Genomic DNA, 19083 nt, shown 5'->3' with positions numbered 1-19083 from the left:
AAGCCATGTATTATCTTGTATGTTTCTATTAAATCTCCCCTTAATCTTCTAAACTCCAATGAATACAATCCCAGGATCCTCAGCCATTCCTCGTATGTTAGACCTACCATTCCAGGGATCATCCATGTGAATCTCCGCTGGACACGTTCCAGTGCCAGTATGTCCTTCCTGAGGTGTGGGGACCAAAACTGGACACAGTACTCCAAATGGGGCCTAACCAGAACTTTATAAAGTCTCAGTAGCACAACGGTGCTTTTATATTCCAACCCTCTTGAGATAAATGACAACATTGCATTTGCTTTCTTAATCACGGACTCAACCTACATGTTTACCTTTAGAGAATCCTCGACTAGCACTCCCAGATCCTTTTGTACTTTGGCTTTATGAATTTTCTCACCGTTTAGAAAGTAGTCTATGCTTTTATTCTTTTTTCCAAAGTGCAAGACCTCGCATTTGCTCACGTTGAATTCCATCAGCCATTTCCTGGACCACTCTCCCAAACTGTCTAGATCCTTCTGCAGCCTCCCCATTTCCTCAGTACTACCTGCCTGTCCACCTAACTTCGTATCATAGGCAAACTTCGCTAGAATGTCCCCAGTCCCTTCTTCCAGATCATTTGTATATAATGTGAACAGCTGTGGCCCCAACACTGAACCCTGCGGGACACCGCTTGTCACCGGCTGCCATTCCGAAAAAAAACCTTTTATCTCAACTCTCTGCCTTCTGTCAGACAGCCAATCCTCAATCCATACCAGTAGCTCACCTCAAACACAATGGGCCCTCACCTTGCTCAGCAGCCTTCCGTGTGGCACCTTATCAAAGGCCTTTTGGAAGTCTAGATAGACCACATCCGCTGGGTTTCCCTTGTCTAACCTACTTGTCGCCTCTTCAAAGAATTCCAACAGGTTTGTCAGACACGACCTCCCCTTACTAAATCCATGTTGACTTGTTCTAATCAGACTCTGCTCTTCCAAGAATTTAGAACCTCATCCTTAATGATGGATTCTAGTGATTTTAAATGTTCAGTTCCCAAAGTTGCATATGATCAGTAAGAAGCATCAACATGCAAGGTAACAGTGAAGAATTTTGACCCAAATTTTCATTCTAACAGTTCTTAGTCAATATTTTCTAAATATTTTGGATTCCATCAAACTGTTTGAATTCCATCCAAAATGACTCTGAATTCCTTCATTATAACACATGGAGGAAAGTATAGAGGGGATGTCAGAGGCGGGTTCTTTACACAGAGAGTTGTGAGAGCATGGAATGCGTTGCTAGCAGCAGTTGTGGAGGCAGGGTCATTGTGGACATTTAAGAGACTCCTGGACATGCATTTGGTCACAGAAATTTGAGGGTGCATACATGAGGATCAGTGGTTGGCTCAACATCGTGGGCTGAAGGGCTTGTTCTGTACTGTACTGTTCTATGTTCTATGTTCAATCATCTCTTCAAATGGCATTAATTCCCACTAAATAATGATTCCACTGATGATCTGGGTAATGCTTCTGTCTTTTTTTAAAAAATGAGGAACAATGATTGCTGAGCTACGTTCGTTGTTTCTTCCTTACTCTCCATCACAAACTGTAAGGAGAATTGATTTACTGTGAGACCTTTTTTCGATGGTGTGTGGTAAATCGTCATGATGTGGAACTGACCCTTGGCCAATTTACTCTTTTGTTTTCTGTACTTTCCTTTGAACAGCTATTTTACCTCTATTCAGTCTTTTGTTGGGATTGCAAAATGAGATCAACTGGAAATGGGGTTTCTGACCTTTGTTTTTCATCACACATCACATGAATGTACGGCACCAAGTCTTAGTGGCTGGACGAATAACTATACCTTCCACTTGGTAACAAGACTCATTTTACACTAAGGTCTTTACACTGCTAAATGCTAAGTCAACATTATTTCCTTCAAATGACAGAAGTTAACTCTAGAATAAAGCATTTTCCAGGAATTTGACCTAGCACAGTAAAATTCTAAGTCAAGATGGCATCTAACTTGCATGTGGTGGTGTTCCCAGCGATCTGTTGCTCTTGTCTTTTCAGCTGTAAAGGTCAGAGGTTTAGAAGGTACTGTTGGAAGAACACAAGTGAATTACTGAAGTGCAACTCATAGATGGTACACATTTCCTTATTCTGTACTGCAAGAAACTAAAATACATCAAGTTTTGCAGGTCATTCCAACTGAAAAGATATTTCCACATGTGTTAAGAACCATATTTGTACTAAATGTGAATGTTAGTATTTTTGAGCCAAATCATAGTTCACCGTATGGACTCTGGCTATTGAAAAATAATTTTTTGTTGTATATTATGTGATTGGTTGATAAGCTGAGCATTCATATCTGTAGATTTGTGAAAAAAATAAATATCATATTGGTCTTTTTGATTTTATGCTCCTGCATGCCAAGTATTCTTAGTATAGTCTTTTAATTTGTAACTAGAGCTCGATACAATTCCTATCAGTTAAAAACAAAATACTCCTTTTGAATGTTTGCCTTTAACCTCTGAATCAAGATGTCAGATATGACACATTTAAAGAATCAAACCCCCTCGTTATGTTCTGATCTGAAAAGAATGAGGAATTTTCCTAGCGCTTTCCAATGATCTCCTTATAAAATCCCTCTTGCTTTTGCACTTTAATCAAAGACCATGAATGTGAACATTAAAAGCAATATACAGCCTTTTCATTGCCACTTCATTACCTCAATTTAAAAAAAACATTCACTTGTTCTCGTAAGTAATAAGTAAATCTACATCATAATCTTGCAAAGTCTTCAGTATGGTTGTGGAAAAGTTGTTTAAAATGTAAATTATAAATATTTTTACATACAAATAATCTGGAAGTGAATGTTCTCCAAAATCCTTAAAATGATCCTTTTAGATATTGTTTTGAAGAACCCAAATCTCTTTAACATAACTCAACTAGATGTTCAAACTACTGCCATCATTGATAATGCAAAAGGATTGCGTAAAATCCAGCAATGTGTTCTCCAGTAGATTGTTAGGATTGTTAAGGGGTCACCCTGGGAATCTGGCAGTACAGTGTGGAGAACAAACCTGCTGTCCTCTCTCAGGGAGGCAGCACTCATCCTTCCATTTTTGCCTGTCAACCAGCCCATTCTGAAGCTGCCCATACTGAAATGATACAATCCACAGCTGGGGCTTCTTGGGCAGCAGCTGTTCAAAATCATCCTCCAAGATCACACTCCATTGAGAATGAGCAGATTTCCATCAGTTATGCTGCAGACACTCATGTAACACTGTGGAGGAACGCTCAACATTCCTTAAGCTTCATGATTTTACATCTTCAATTAAATTAACCCCACAAGTGTAGAATATTTTATCATCATCAGCCTGCTATTATAGAATCATAGAGTCATACCGCACGAAAACAGACCCTTCGATCCAACCAGTCCATGCCGAACATAATCCCAAGCTAAACTAGACCCACCTGCCTACCCCTGGCCCATATCCCCACAAAGCTTTCCTATTCGTGTGTCTATCCAAATGTTTTTTAAATGTTGTAATTGTACTCAGATCCACCACTTTCTGGGAAGTGCATGCGAACCCCTCAATGTAAAAACAAAAATTGCCTCTTATGTCTTTTTTAAGTTTCTTTCCTCTGACTTTAAAAATGTAACCCCTAGTCTTGAAATCCCTCATCCTAGGGAAAAGATCAATCTTATTGTTCTGTGAATTTTTGCAAGGTATATGTGCAATCTTCAATGATTGTAACAAGTAAGAGTTTGGTAAGTGTTTTAAAGGATAATCTTTATAAATTGAACTGCTAGCAAATAATATTAGCAAGAAGATTTTGCACTAACATTGACTTCATTTTTCAAATCATATCAAACCTGTATAGAAATCAAATTGTCATTAACTTTGATAGATGATGTTATCTTCAAAAGATGGTCCCTCCTCTGGCTACATGGATGCCCACTGTTTCATCATGTGCAAGTATTGACTCTAAACAAACCTGTAAGGTATAAAGAGTGTCAGATTCTGAGCTGGAAACTGTGAGTAAAATAACTTGCTCAGTAAGAGAAGGGAAGTGTGGCAATGAATTCAGAGCAACGTGTTTAGTGATGTGTCTGTTATTGTTAGTGGGGTGCAAAGGCTGTGAGAAGTGTTCTGAGACTTGCAGCAGCACTACATTTGTAAAGATTTGTAAAACATATGGATATTAGTAACAAGTCTGAGTGATACAGATTATTGGTAGCTGAGCGATAGGTGTTTGTGAATTAGACAATGTTGAAGAATTGTGGCACATTTTGTAGGGTGTGACATTTAAAGTTGCATTCATTGACCTTGACTACTCATGTGAGATTAGTCAGACCTGTTTGTTCTCAGGACTTGACTCCTGTCATTGATCTCTGGTTCTCAGGGGCTTTTGCACACATGTCAGGGACCCTCATTGTCACTGGGGAATACAAGACATCTTGTTTCATTTTTGCCTTTCTACCAAAGTGTCCAGTGCAGCTTCCAAAAACCTTAAAGCCAGCTCCCATGCATAATTGTGCCATATTCCACTATTTCCTACATGAGATTCATTTTCTGCATGAGTTTAGCAACTCCTCTATCTATAAAAGAAGTTGAGTAGCTTTGTACAGTGTAGGCTAACTTAAGTGATGTTAACAAGTTATAGTATCAGGCATCTAGCTGATGTATGCAGCCAATGATAATGTGATAACCCCTCGGAAGTCCATGGGAAATCACTAATTAATCTTCTCGTGGAGCTCTTTATTTATGAATTCCCCTAGTAACAGGCAATGACCTGCCCAGTTGGAACTCATCACCTGAGCCCATTATACAACAGACGCAGAAGATTCTTGTGCCGCAGTGATAAAATCCTTATCTTTGGGATAAATTGCGATCTGTTACAGATGTGGGCAATAACATCTCTGAACAGGTTGAATAGAAAGTAAGTTAAGTAAATTAAAGAAAAGAATAAAACAGACCCTGAGAGAATTCATATGGTGCAGTTGTGGTGACTCTGTCTCTTTAAATGAAATCTTGGATAATTTTCATTTTTGCTGCCTATTCTTAACCCAGGAAGTCTATTAAATAAAATCAAAATGCTCCAGCTACAGGAGATCTAAGATTGAAAATGAAGTGTTAGAGAAACTTAACAGGAGAAAAACAGAGTTAACGTTTCAAGTTGAGTATGATTCTTCTGTGGTTCCGAAGAGTCACTGGGCTTGAAAAGTGAACTCGGTATTTCTCTCTCTGCAGGTGCCTGTCGGTTTTTTCACTTTCCTTAGTATTTTCTGATTTTATTTCAGGGAAGTGTGTTATTTATTTTATAACCTATATAACTTCCATTATTTCTTGCAGAAAAAAATTGCTGGAAATAAATGTCAGTCTAGCTGACAATGCCCAAATCCAATGCACAATGTTTTACAAAAGAGATTATCTGGGTTACTACATGATAACTCAGACTGTTGAGTGAGCCCACACAGAAGCAACTCTGACAATGTTATTTGTAGGAGTTTTGTCTAGTTTTGTTGACTTTCTCATCAAGTCTATAGTCTCTGTTAAAGCCCTATAGTTAGGTTCATGTGCTGAGTTCAGATTGGGTGTTTATTAACAGAAAAACATTATCGAGATCTGACTGTAGGAGGAATACTATTCTGTCATGGCCTTTGTGAGAAATATTTTTCTCTGTGTTAATAAAGCATTAGAAACCTAGGGTTTATTAATTGGGAAATAGAATATAAGAGTATGGAGATCTGGTTGAATTTGTGCAGCAGACTAGTTCAGCGTCATCTGGAATACTGTTTCCAGTTCTCAATGGAATATTTTAAGAAAGATGTGAAGGCATTGAAGAAAGATCAGAAAAGATTAATGAGAAACAGAGCTTTATGATGATGTTTTAGAGAGGCTGGGACTGGTTTCCTTGAGAAAAGGAGATTTGAATGAGGATTTCCAAATTAATGAGGAGTCTAGACACAGTAGGTAGAGAAAATCTTTTCTGTTCGATGGAGGGATCGAGAATTAGAGGGCACAGACTTAAGTTAAGTTATAAAAAGAAATGATGGAAGCATGATGACAAATCTTTTCAGGCTGTGAGTGGTTGCGATCTGGAATACCAAGCCTGAGAGTGTTCTGGAGGCATTGTCAATCAAGGCACCCAAGAAGGAATTGATTTCCTATCTTAAAAGGAAGAAGGCATAGGGCCTTAAGGAAAAGTCTTGGACATAGTACTAGATACCTTACTCCTTTGGAGAACCAGCACATTAGGGGTCTGTATATCCTCCTTCTGTACAATAACTGTTCTGAGATTCTGCATGCCCATCTCCTTAGTCATGTCAAAATATAACTATCTTTATGTATGGGAAGTGGATGAATATTTGAAGCAGAGATATTACAGAAACTGTTTGTGCGTGTAATTATGGAGGTCAATACAGGCAATCTGATCCTTCACATCCATGGTTCCGCATACATGACTATCCACGTGCAATGTAATATGATCTGCTGTATGCCATTTTGTGTGTAGTATCTTCCCATTCTGTGGGGAAATGCCTGTGGTGCTGACTTCTTGGAATGTATAGGCGCCAGTTCCCATAGACTTTGACAAATATATAGATGAGGTGATGGCCATACAGTACAGTCAGCAATTTTCTCATTCTGGGACTAAGTATGGGGCACCATAGGAGTCAACAAACTTCCCTTCCCACTGACAAGAAATTTTCACCTACCGCTCACCGAGCACCTTGTTAAGAACTGACTGATGAGTCTAGCGAGTATCTTGGCCTATCACAGACCTCAATACTGGCATATTGGGTTGCCAGAAGCTGTGGACAATCAGAGGCCATCAGCTTCTGGGTCCAAAAGACCATTGTTTGAGATCTACTCCTCTGAGAAGATTTAAACATTCATATTCTTCTTATCGCAGAGTCGGAGTTATGGAGAGAGGGGGAGAGAGAGAGAGAAATTCAGGTCAGAGGCAAAGGATGACTTCGAATGCCACCCTCTTCCATCCCATCATTGCCTTCGATAGCCCCCAGATTAGGGCAATTGGAAGCCCCCCCCCCAATCTGGACAGTAGGTCATTCTGGTTACTTAGGAAACCATTCACTTTTCTTACCAGCTAAGAAAGCAGTTTATTGGCAAGATGGTGAGTTGATGCACTTAAGTGGTTGTTAATTGACAACAAGGGGCCTAATTAGTGATAGGTTAGCAAAGACAGGGCAGAGTGCAAGTACTTTGCTAAGGCCAACTCGCCCAATTATTTCCCCTCTCATCATCTCTCTCATCACTTTCAGGAGTGGAAATAAGGAGTCGGAGCAATGCAGTAGACAATCATTACACATGTGCAAGGGGCATGAGTGATATAATTCTATGTCAGGTCATATTTTCTGGAGTGGAGTTCAGTTAGTCATTGTATTTTAATTGTATTTTAATCTAGAAATGTTTCTGCTTCTCAGTACTTTCCTAGTGGTGCAGTGGCTAGCACTGCTGCCTCACAGCTCCAGGGGCCCAGGTTCAATTCCAGCTTTGGTCAACTGTCTGTGTGGAATTTTTATGTTCTCCCTGTGTCTGCGTGGGTTTCCTCCAAGTGCTCTGCTTTCCTCTCACAATCTAAAGATGTGCAGGTTCGGTGAATTAGCCATGCTAAATTGCCCATAGTGTTCAGGGATGTGTAGGTTAGATGTATTAGTCAGAGGTAAATATAGTGAGTACCATGCTGGAGATCAGAGTCAAGGTTAGAGTGGTGCCAGAAAAGCACAGCAGGTCAGGCAGCTTCCAAGGAGCAGGAAAATCAATGTTTCAGGCAAAAGCCCTTTATTGGGGTAACTGTGGGGAATGGGTCTCGGTGGATTACTCTTCGGAGGGTTGGTGTGGACTTGTTAGGCTGAAGGACCTGTTGCCACACTGTGGAGATTCTAATTCTAATTCATCACCGTAGGCTACATATTTGCTTGAAGTTATATTCCTTTGGTCTTTGCCGTGGGGAGGGCACATTACAAAGGAACTGTAGTTGTGTATAATCTACATAGCATCCCTAATCCTGTAGATTATCGAACAGAATATCACAGCAGTCAAACAAGGTATGTGTGGAAGAAGGAGCCAGATGCCTGGATGAACAATAGCTGTTTCCTGTGCAGGACAGGGCTATTGGATCTTATGGCTATTCCAGCTGTTTGCTGAAGAACTCAATCTTAGTTGAACATGATTTACCTTTAAAAAAGTAATGTTGATTTTCATTTATTAGACTGTACTTTTCCAATACCAGTTAATAATATGCCAGGTTAATACATTAAATGTTTCCCTAGCAATGATGACTGATCGGCAGTAGCCAAGTTGATCCTTCACCCTTTTTTTGGGAACATTAACTTGTTTGTGTTATTTTTCTTTACTTGGTGTGTAAATTACATGTTACCACCATTAGATGTAGAGTCATTCCTCTGGTAATTAGAAGACTGACATGGTCTATTTTGCATATTTTAAGTGACCTAATACGTGCAAATTGGCATCCAGGCAGAACATTTCTCTCCATTTCTCCCTCGCAGAGCAACATTCTCAATCCTGCTCCTGGATCTCCAAGCATCCTTCCCAAATTTGGGCAGATGCTTGTAGTAGCACTAGAGACAATGTTATCAAATGTGGTCCATGCAGAAATGGGAGGAGACTGAGTTGTATGGATTCCAGACAATTGCCTGCTGCTGCCCTCCCAGTACTACTGGAGAATTGACAGAAAGAGAAAGGAAAATCTGGCTTTATAGGCCCCATGGTAATACTTGAAGCAAACCAGATGTTCTGACGTTCCAGCCAATATTCATTGGTCACGGAATGAACTAACATAGAAAAATAGATTGCCTGGCTATTCATCCTGGGGCTGTTGCATTTGCTGATACCAGAAAAGTCACAATCCTTGAAAAAACAGTAATTCAGGCTTTGACTTTCCACTTGATTACATCTAGATATGAGATTTAACTGTGCAGAATCAAACCAGATATTATGGGTGATTGAAATCAACCAATCATTTCTTTACGTCTAACTACCCCTGACCTTTTAAACCTGTTCAACAGGCTCACTCAACCAAACCAGCTTTCAAGCATGAAACTGCCCCCTCACCAGGTAGAAAAAGGCAAGTATCAGATAACTGCCGAAATTCTAGGTTGTGGGATCAAGTTTGTAGATGGAGTGTTGGGAGTTTGCTGAGTACTGGGAAGGATCTGCACATTCGGCTTAGATTCTCGGATACATAGCCACCTGATCACATAAATCTGGTGTCACTCAACTAACCAGGCATGACCAAAGTCAACTAAAACCATAAACATGTCCTGCCCTTGTAGGAACCTTAATCAATTATCAAGTTGCTGTGTGAGATTTGTGAAGGTTTGAGTACAGAAAGAAAACTGATGCTTGCCTTGATGGTGAGCCTGACATCGGTGGTGGGCAAGTTGTTGGAAGGAATCCTAAGGGACAGGATGTGCGTGTATTTGGAAAGGCAAGGACTGATTAGGGATAGTCAGCATGGCTTTGTGCATGAGAAATCATGTCTCATCAACTTGATTGAGTTTTTTGAAAAATTTAAAAAGAGGATTGATGAGGGCAGAGCAGTAGGCGCGATCTCAATGGACTTCAGTAATTCATTCGACAAAGTTTCTCATGGGAGGCAGCTTAGCAAGATTTGGTCTCATGGAATACAGGGAGAACTAGGCATTTAGATACAGAACTGGCTAGAAGGTAGAAGACAGGGTGATGGTGAATGGTTGCTTTTCAGACCAGAGGCCTGAGACCGGTGGTGTGCTTCAAGGATCGGTGCTGGATCCACAGCTTTCCATAGTTTATATAAATGACTTAAATGTGAACATAGAAAGTATAGATTGTAAATTTGCAGATGACACCAAAATTGGAGGTGTAGTTGACAGTGAAGTAGGTTACCTCCGAGTACAACCGGATCTTGATCAGATGGGCTGAGAAGTGGCAGGTGAAGTTTAATTTAGATAAATGCAAGATTCTGCACTTTGGAAAAGCAAATCAGGGCTGAATTTACACACTTAATGGTATTGTCCTGGGGAGTGTTGCTGAACAAAGAGACCTTGGAGTGCAGGTTCATAGCTCCGTGAAAGCAGAGTTGCAGGTCGATAGGTCGATAATGCTTGGTATGCTTTCCGTTATTGGTCAGAGCATTGAGTATAGGAGTTAGTAGGTCATGTTGTAGCTGTACAGGACATTTGTTAAGCCACCTTTGGAATATTGTGTGCAATTCTGGTCTCTTTCCTATCAGAAGGATGTTGTGAAACTTGAAAGGGTTCAGAAAAGATTTGCAAGGATGTTGCCAGGGTTGGAGGATTTGAGCGATAGGGACCAATTGAATAGGATAGGGCTGTTTCCCCTGGAGTGTCGGAGGCTGAGGAGTGACCTTATAGAGGTTTATAAAATCATAAGGGGCATGGACAGGATGAATAGACAAGGTCTTTTCTCTGGGTGGGGGAGTCCAGAACTAGAGGGCATAGGTTTAGGGTAAGAGGGGAAAGATAAAAGGGACCTAAGCGGCAACATTTTCATACAGAAGGTTGTGCATGTATGGAATAAGCTGCCAGAGGAAGTGGTGGAGGCTGGTACAATTACAAATTTAAAAGGCATTTGGATGGGTATATGAATAGGAAGGGTTTGGAGGGATTATGGTCCAAGTGCTGGCAAATGGGATTAGATTAGATTAGGATATCTGGTCAGCATGGACATGTTGGGTCTGTTTCCATGATTAGATTAGATTCCCTACAGTGTGGGAACTGTCCACACCAGCCCTCCGAAGACCCATTCTCCCTAGCTAATTCACCTAACTCTACGGGCAATTAAGCATGACCAATTTACCTAACCTGTACATTTTTGGACTGTGGGAGGAAACCCACACAGACAGTCACCCGAGGCTGGAATCTAACCCAGGTCCCTGGTGCTAACTACTGAGCCACCATGCTGCCCATTTCTATGACTCTACATTTTCAACATCACTTTGGGTTTTATATTGCCTTGCGTTTGATTCCTCAGCACCTTTTCTCCTTCTGGCACTAAGGACACTCTTCCAGTAAATGGTCAATTACATTCAATGGCACTGTTTAATACTTAATTCCACTGAATAATGGAAGAGAGTTTAGCTTGTATATATGCTAATTAGATTACTTGCAGTGTGGAAACAGGCCCTTTGGCCCAACAAGTCCACATTGACCCACAGAAGCACAATCCACCCAGACCCATTCCCCTACATTTATCCCTTTACCTAACACTACGGGCAGTTTAGCATGGCAAATTCACCTAACCTGCACATCTTTGGACTGTGGGAGGAAACCAGAGCACCCGAAGGAAACCCAAGCAGACACAGGGAGAATGTGCAAACTCCACACAGTCAGTCGCTTGAGGCGGGAATTGAACCTGGGTTTCTGGCGCTGTGAGGCAGCAGTGCTAACCACTGTGCCACCGTGTCGCAACAAGATGGAAATTCTTCTTGACAAAAGCGTGTAACGTTGTGCACTTTTTGGGCTAAATTTGCTGATTTGGACGCAAGAGGAAATTCGTTTGACGTACAAATTATTATTACAAGTTAGAGGGAAGTAATATTGTTGGAGCTTGAATTCTTGATATTACCAAATTATACTGAGCTCTGAGAAAGTGATGAGAGAAAACACACCATACAAGATTCTCAGTGCATATTATTTTAACTTTAAAGGTCAGCTTCTTAAAATTACTTCCACTTCCTTTCATACAATCTGAACAAGTTATCACAAAGTTCATCAGAATGACCTGTTCTTCAACACAACTCAGTTCTCTCGGGATATTTAATTGCGCTTTATCTGTGAGGGCTGTGTTGAATAAACAAATGAAAGTGATTATTTTTCTATTTTCTCACCCTCACCCAGAATACAGTACACCCCTTCCTTGTCACAGTCAAGATTAGATTACTTACAGTGTGGAAACAGGCCCTTCGGCCCAACAAGTCCACACTAACCCGCCGAAGCGCAACCCACCCATATCCCTACATTTACCCCTTACCTAACTCTTCGGACAATTTAGCATGGCCAATTCACCTGACCCGCACATCTTTGGACTGTGGGAGGAAACCGGAGCACCCGGAGGAAACCCATGCAAACACGGGGAGAACATGCAAACTCCACACAGTCAGTCGCCTGAGTCGGGAATTGAACCCGGGTCTCTGGCGCTATGAGGCAGCAGTGCTAACTACTCTAAGGCATGCTAGGATTTCTTTCCCCAAAGGTGACAATCCATAGCACAGCCTTTTCAAAACAGGAAATTCCAAATCCCTATGACGTTCCAGTCAATATCATGGCCTGTCCTTGTGGTAGCCCTTAACAGAGCCTGTCCGTATACTGGCAGCCCATTATCTTTCCATGCCAGAGAAAAGTGAGGATGTGTAGTCATTTCTTCCTTACTAGCCTTATTTACTCATTTCTAACTTCAATTTCACCTGAGATTCTCAATGGTTCTATCTGTAAAAGCAAGATATTAGAGTCTGATTTTGGCTGTCAAGTTGGGAAATTTCTTGACCTGCCAAATCCCCTTCACTGTGAAGTACCATGCATCATGTGATTTTCTCTACAGTGGACTTGGCATATGGAGATGGTTACAGACTAGGTCAGGCAAATGTGAGCAGGACATGAGAGTGGGTGAGGGCAACAGGTTTGAAGATCCCCCTGAGTTCTCTGGAATTTGTCTGAGTTATTTTTGATTATCTTGGGCCCTCATGCTCTCAATTACAATACACCCTTGCTCCTCGCCTAATCTCTTATGGCGCCTTATACCCTTCAAGCCAAGACAAGCCAACTCACCTGGTTTTCATCATAGACAAAAGTCAGAAATCACATGGAGCTTGAAATAAAGTTAACCTATAAAAAAACACACAGCTCTTGCTATACAGAATGGATTGTGGAAAAAATATACGCAGAATTGCTTGTGAAAAAGTCTTCCATTCATGAAATAATTGAAACTTTTAACCTTGCCCACATAGAGAATCTCTTAAAACCAAACAAGTAAACTCTAATACTAGCTTTTTAAATCTGTCAATCAAACTGTGAGCTAAGAACCCTTAATGATATTATTCTAGCTTTTAAAACTGGTCAAGTATTTATAGTGAATATCCTTGGGGAAATGTCAACAAATAACATTCTTGAAACTTCACAAACAGATACCACACTAGCTGGTCAAAAACCATCAGAGTTCTTATTAATAATCAGTGACAATTACACCCATTATTTTTAATAGTTTATGGAATTGTTGATATTTTTAAAAATCTTCAGATCGTGACAAGGTACAGATTTGAATTGCCTTTCAAAGGTGTTGATAGCTAATTTAGCACTTATTATGGTTTAAGACCCTTGCAATAGCCAAAATGGCTTTGTTTGAGCTCAAATGGCCCTGTTGAATTTGGTTTTCCTCCTGTGTGAGTTATGATCCACTTACTTTCTCCTTCCACCTCGAATGATATCTATCAGAAAGGGGAGCAGATCCACGTCTCACCCACCATTTTAAAAGTACATTGACTTTTCCCAATTCTGCAGAGAACCAACACTTAATGTTTTATTATCTGAGAATTTTCCTCAACATCTAAATGGAAATAATATGACCACTTTCCTGTTTTTATTTCAATTTGGAGAGAGTTCCTTGGAGAATAGCAACAATATAAGTGAGGCCCTAACGTTAATTAGAAACAATTATTGAAGCTGGAGATCATATTGTACAAAGATTGATCTTTATTTTAGTTCTGAATACATATATAGAACATAGAACATAGAACAGTACAGCAACGTACAGGGCCTTCAGCCCTCGATGTTGTGCCGGCCTTTTATCCTACTGTAAGATCAGACTAAACTATATATCCTTCATTGTACTAACTTCCATGTGCCTATCCAAGACCCCCTACAATGTCCCTAATGTATCTTACATCACTACCACTACTGGCGGTGCATTCCATACACCCACCACTCTCTGTGTAAAGAATCTACTTCTGACATCTCCCCTAAACTTTCCTTCAATTACCTTAAAATGATGCCCCCCCCCATGATAGATATTTTGGTAATGGAAAGAGTCTCTGGTTATCCACTCCACCTATGCCTCTCAACATCTTGTACACCTCTATCAAGTCACCTCTCATCCTTCTTTGCTCCAATGAGAAAAGCCTTAGCTCCCTCAATCTTTCTTCAGAAGATATGCCCTCCAGTTCAGACAATATCCTGGTAAACCTTCTCTGCACCTGCTCTATAGCCTCCACACCCTTCCTATATGAGATGACCAGAACTGAACACAATATTCCAAGTATAGTTTAACCAGGATTCTACAGAACTGCAGCATAGTCCTGCCGCTGTTAAACTCAACCTCCATGTTAATGAAAGTCAACACATCATACACCTTCTTAATAACTCTATCAACTTGGGTTGAAAATGTGTTACTGGTTAAAGCACAGCAGGCTAGGCAGCATCCAAGGAACAGGAAATTCGACATTTCGGGCCACAGCCCTATCAACTTGGGTGGCAACTTTGAGAGGTCTATGGTCATGGACCCAAAGATCCATCTGTTCCACATACTGCCAAGAATGCTGCCTTTAACCTTATAATCTACATTCAAATTTGACTTTCCAAAGTGAATGACTTCACACTTTTCCAGGTTTGAACTCTATTTGCCACTTATTAGCCCTGTTCTGCATCCTGCCAATGTCTCAGTGCAACCTACACCAGCCCTCCAAACTATTCACAACTCCATCAAGCTTCATGTCATCGGCAAACTTACTAACCCACCCCTCCACTTCCTCATCAAAGTCTTTATAAAGATCACAAAGAACAGAGATCCCAGAGTCGATCCCTGTGGAGCACCTGGTCATCAAGCTCCAGGCTGAATACTTTCCATCTACCATCACCCTCTGTCTCCTATGGGCCAGCCAATTCTGTATCCAGAGAGACAGGCTTCCCTGTATCCCATGCCACCTTACTTTCTGAATGAGCCTACAACAGGGAATCATATCAAATACCTTGCTAAATTCCTTGTACACCACATCCACTACTCTACCTTCATCAACATGTTTTGTTACATCCGCAAAGAATTCAATGAGGTTTGTGAGGAATGCCATACTGACTATCTGTAATCAAACTATGGTTTTCCAAGTAATTATAAATCCTGTCTCTCAGAATCTTCTCCAATACATTGCCCACCACTGGCGTAAGACTGACTGGTCTATAATTCCCAGGATTAACCCTATTCCCTTTCTTGAAGAAGGGAATAACATTTGCCAACCTCTAACCATCTGGTGCAACTCCAGTGGATAGTCAGGGTGCAAAGATCATCGCCAAAGGCGCAGAAATCTCTTCTCTCATTTTCTGTAGTAACCTAGGTTATATCCTGTCTGGCCCAGGAAATTTATCTATCCTTATGTTTTTCAAATTTCCAGCATATCCTCCTTCTTAACATCAATCTATTCTAGCATATCAGTCTGTTTTGCACTATTCTCAGAAACGTCAAGATCCCTCACAGTTGTGAATACTGAAGCAAAGTATTCATTAAGGACCTCTCCTACCTCCACTGATTCCAGGTGCAAGTTCCCGCCACTATCCCTGATCAGCTGTACCCTCACTCTGGCCATCCTTGTTTTTCACATAAGTGTACAATGCCTTAGGGTGTTCCTTAATCCTAAAGCTAAAGCTTTTTCATGTCACCTTCTAGCTCTCCTAAATCCATTCTTCAGTTCCTTCCTGGCTACCTTGTAACTCTCTAGAGCCCTGTCTGATCCTTGCCTCCTCAACCTTAAGTAAGCTTCCTTTTTCCTCTTGACTAGATGTTCCACAAGTTCAACTTCTTTCAAATTCAAGTTCAATATCGAAGTTCAAAGATACTTGAGCAAATCATCCATAAGGTTAAGACTATGAAAGTGTCAAAGCTTTCAAAAACTAAATAGAAGAACATTCAACCAATGTGGGAAAAATCTAATTTTCTTCATGATTACTTGCTAGACATGATCTGACTACCAAGCCTTTGAAAACTTGTGACTATTTTTGGTGCAGTGCACACAAGTATGGTTTTCCATCTGCTAATATGGATTTCATATTTCTGTGTAGCCAGATAAGCACCTGTAAATTATAAATATTTCCAATTATAAAAATAAAAGTGTTGTTATCTGATTTTCTGTTGTTGACATAGTCATAGAATACGTGTTAATAATCCGATTAAAGATTCACAATTCATCAGTGTTATTTTCAAAGCACACAATTTACATGCATATCCAGAATTTCAGTAGTTATAATCTGACTAAATTAAATACATGCAACAAGATATTGTACAATTTATGATTTGGAGATACTGGTGTTGGACTGGAGTGTACAAAGTTAAAAATCACGTAACACCAGGTTATAGTCCAACAGGTTTATTTGAAAGCACTAGCTTTCAGAGAACTGCTCCTTCATCACCTGATGAAGGAGCAGGGATCCGAAAGCTAGTGCTTCCAAATAAGCCTTTTGGAATATAACCTGCTGTTGTGTGATTATTAACTTTGTACTACTTATTTATTCAATAAGTTCATTCACTTGGTACTTTGCCGCAGTTCACTGTTTGATTAAAATTGTATCACATTCTTTGAAAAATCAGTAGTAATCAGTTAACTGTAAATTCTCCTAATTCCACTTTATTCATGCTCAAGTCATTCTGTTTCCCAGCTGTTTAAGAGAGATGGGCTAAATCCGCTGAGGCTAAAATCAAATAACTTTAATCTTAGTGCGCTCTTCACTATAAATTGTAAAATTTTTAAAAATGCTTTTGCGCCTTCGTTTAGAAATTCTGATGAAGAATCTACAGTGAAATACTATTATGATAAATGTGCTTGAACCCTTTTGATACATCTTAAAAGATAAGTCCAGTTCTGGAAAGAGCTGTTAATGATGTGTCAGGGCAAAGCTATTTGGTTTTGCTTTAGAGAAGAATGGAAGTAAAACTGATTGGCACTTTGATCATGCAGTGGCAGAAGTTCCAGTCTTGGGGGTGGATTGTCCTCTTTGTGCAATTTTAACTCGGTGGTAGGATCCTTATCTGCAAATCAGACGTTTAGAGGTTATTCCAGAGACTTGAGCATGTAAATTTGCCTGACATTCCTATGCAACATTTCTCTACATTGCAACAGTAATGACATTTCACATTTATTTCATTCACTGTAAAATGATTGAAACATCCTCACTATCCCAAAAACGAAACATGATTGTATAAATTCATATTATTCTTTCATTTAGCTTTATGTTTAGAATTATTTATTAATACATGTGGTCAATGACATTACATTTGATAACTCTAATTACATATATGAGAAATTAATTCCTGGAAAAGTTCCATGTAATTCTTGCTGTTCCCCAGTGTCAGGAGAGATCAGAGATGGCTGTGTGTCTAACCTTTTCTAAGAAATATGAAATGGAAAATTGATTCTGTGATATAACACATTGTCTGAACTTGTCTGGAACCACATTCAGATATTTACTACAGCCCTCATTTAAGCACAGCGTTAGATTGCTCGTTGCTGTAATACGATAACTATACTGCAATGTGAATACCTGCTCATATTGTGGTAAGGAGCCTTTTGTGGGCATATCATGAAGTCTCTACATTATTTTATAGATAGTACCCTCCATAAAAGACTAGACTGTGAGATTAACTGCTTACTTTGCAAAACCTGCTTGAGCTGTGAGTTTAGGCCCGCTTATTATTTGCAGTTCTAATATTGTGGTGAATAGTCCATTGTAAGTGACAGTGATTTTTTTAAAAAAAAGGCTGATAAACTTTAGGTGTAGGTGTTCTCCAGAAGTTTTGGAGTACAAATTTCTGGTTGCTTTGTGAGTTTTAAATCATGAAGCTACTGAAGTAGTACAGGAAACCTGATGGCCAGATCCAGGATGCAAACATCTGTGGCTCAGACAGACAAATCTGGAGAGAACTATGCGGCTTGAATGCTGCTGCTCCTCTTCCTCATCTGAAATTCAAAGCTCCTTTGCTACTGTGAGAGCTGAGAACTGAGAAATGCAGATCAAATGGAAAAGACTTGCAAGGTAGCAGGAGCTCCAATCTATTGTTTATCTCCAACCAAGTTAAAAAAAATCACACAACACCCAGGTTGTAGTTGAACAGGTTTATTTGGAAACATTAGCTTTCAGAGTGTCATTCCTTCATTGGCTAGGGACAACTACCCGATGAAGGAGCAGCACTCCAAAAGCTAGTGCTTCCAAAGAAACCTGTTGGATTATAACCTGGTGTTGTGTGATTTTTAACTTTGTCCACCCCAGTCCAACACCGGCACCTCCAGGTCATCTCCAACCAACGCAGTGGAAGCACCTTCTTGGAAGAACGTAAAAGTCTTTCACATCGTCCAGAAACCAGGTGTGAGATCTCAATTGGTAAAGTTTTTCCAGTCTGTCAGTTACTCAGCTCAGTTAATTTCCACTGCCCTCTTGGCTCATTTTAACTGGTAGGTGTCAGGAAAGCAGGGAAACCATGTTCATGGATTTAACGGTTTCAGTCAAAGTCCGAGGTTAAAACAGCAGTTAATGAGCATTGACCACGTTTTCTGGTTAACACACTTGCCCCCAGGGAAGCCATGTGCACAAGAATGCATATGGATTTAAGGCAGATGTTGGCAGATTCTTATTGGTTTACTGATGTATTTACAGCTTCAGTCTAAATTGAAAACCATGCACTTTCCTGGTTAAAATTCTTCCTCATATCTTTGGCAGCACTTTCTTCCCCAAAGCCTCTTCTCAGTTATTTACATTAACATATTATTGTACCACCCACAGTGGACTTGCTTATGAATTATTCCTTTCTTCTTTGCCAAAAATATTTTATGTTTCATTTGTGAGAACTATGTAAAGAGCAACAGATTGGTGAGAACTGGTGTAGGTCCCTTATAGTCAGAAAAGGGAGAATTTCTAATGAGGAATAAAAATATAGCTGATTAACTAAATTCATAATTCTTTCACAATGGAAGACGCAGATAACGTACAAGAAATAATGAGGAACACAGGGTTTAGTGACAGGAAGGAACTGAGATAAAGCTGTATTAGCAGAGAAATAGTTTAGGAAAAATCGATGGGAGTGAA

At 40.0% G+C, this 19083-nt stretch overlaps 1 protein-coding gene across 1 annotated transcript in view; it reads left to right on the top strand.

Moving 5' to 3' along the window:
• The window catches only part of col5a2b (collagen, type V, alpha 2b), a 273958-nt gene that overhangs the window by 70231 nt on the left and 184644 nt on the right, over positions 1-19083 (top strand). The gene's annotated exons all lie outside the window — the stretch shown is intronic.

The sequence above is a fragment of the Hemiscyllium ocellatum genome, chromosome 7, assembly GCF_020745735.1.
Source record: "Hemiscyllium ocellatum isolate sHemOce1 chromosome 7, sHemOce1.pat.X.cur, whole genome shotgun sequence".
Lineage (NCBI taxonomy): Eukaryota > Metazoa > Chordata > Chondrichthyes > Orectolobiformes > Hemiscylliidae > Hemiscyllium > Hemiscyllium ocellatum.
The sequence above is the reverse complement of the archived record's forward strand: the minus strand, read 5'-3'. Positions and strand labels throughout refer to the sequence as shown.